Source organism: Triticum dicoccoides, chromosome 7A, assembly GCF_002162155.2.
Source record: "Triticum dicoccoides isolate Atlit2015 ecotype Zavitan chromosome 7A, WEW_v2.0, whole genome shotgun sequence".
Taxonomy (NCBI): domain Eukaryota; kingdom Viridiplantae; phylum Streptophyta; class Magnoliopsida; order Poales; family Poaceae; genus Triticum; species Triticum dicoccoides.
The window spans coordinates 211,993,098-211,994,650 of record NC_041392.1 but is presented as its reverse complement, the minus strand read 5'-3'; positions in this window follow the sequence as shown (position 1 = coordinate 211,994,650).

Here is a 1,553-nt window from a genome sequence, read left to right as displayed (position 1 = left end):
GTACTACGTCCACTCCTCTCAATATTCACTTCAGAAGGACGCTAGCCGGAAACCGCTGGCAAGCCTCGCTCCATCTCGTGAGAAGACTGATGGGTGTTCAGCTTTCTCAACGGCCCGATCAGTTGTGCTGGAAGCTAACTAGGAATGGAGAGTTTACGGTTAAATCCATGTATCTGGATATTATCAATTCTAGCTCTATCCCTAGTTCGAAACATGTTTCGAAAGTCAAAGTACCTTTGAAAGTTAAAATGTTTATGTGGTTTGTACATAAACAAGTCATTTTAACTAAGGACAACTTGGCAAAACGCAACTGGACATGATCTACTAGATGCAGTTTTTGTGATCGGGATGAATCCATCAAACACCTCTTTCTTGACTGCCCTTTAGCAAAAATCTTATGGCAGACGGTTCACGTAGACTTTAATATTACTCCTCTGAATACTATCAGTACGTTGTTTGGGACGTGGCTTGATGGGATAGATTTCGGAACAGCGAGACACATTCGTGTAGGAGTATGTGCTTTACCATGGGCAGTCTGGAACTGCAGAAATGATTTGGTCTTTAACAGAACAACAAACATTCATTTATTGCAGGTTATCTTCTGAGCTACTGCGTTGATCCGTATGTGGTCGCTACTCACTCCAACGGAGGCCAGGGAGCGTTTGGTTACTGGATCTATCCGATGGGAGATGGTAGCTCGGGCTATTTTCAACCGGTTTGGATGTTGGTCATGTAATAGAATAGCCAATTAGTTTCCCTATCTTTCTTATGCCAGCCGGTTGTGGATTTATTTTTTACTTTTCCTGCTCTTTGTGAGCATTTTTTGTTCTTTTGTTTGAGACATGACGACTTTTGTTGAACCTATTTGCTTATTAATAAGTATGGCTGTATGCATCATTCTGATGCAGAGACCGGGGATCCCCCCTTTTCAAAAAAAAAAAACTAGCGGACACGAACATCCTAAGTGGGAGTTACTTCGCCAAGTCCACTAGGGCACCCTGAATGAATAAGAAATTGACATACGATGTCAGGCTTGCATGAAAATGAAGGCAATAAATTAGATAAAAGGAAAATTATTTATTTTGCTACAATATTCCTATGTTATGTGTAGATTGGATGTTGATTGAATTAAGTGATTACCTCTTCTTTCAATGCCCCTCCTAGGATTGCTGTTGGAAATGTCTTTATCTTTAATGGTCAGTTCGGTAGAGGCTTATTTGTGATCAATTAATTTTCTCAACAAGAAGGTGAATAAACCTTTTTCCATGGGATTGATCTTCATGGAAGCATGGGCTATTTTGGACAATTAGAAATGAATGCATATTTAAAGGCAAGATTTTAAATCATGTTTTTCGCGGCAAAGCCCGAGCTATAGCTATAACAACTAATCTATTTCCAGTAGAGTGTTATTCATTAGGGACAAAATATTATATATGTAAAGAAGTCATAATCAAAAAGAACCAAAAGATCATAGTAATCAAGATGTAATAACATATCTCCATAGCATAGTTTCTCAAGTTTAGTACCACTAGATTAGTCAAAGTAACATTACA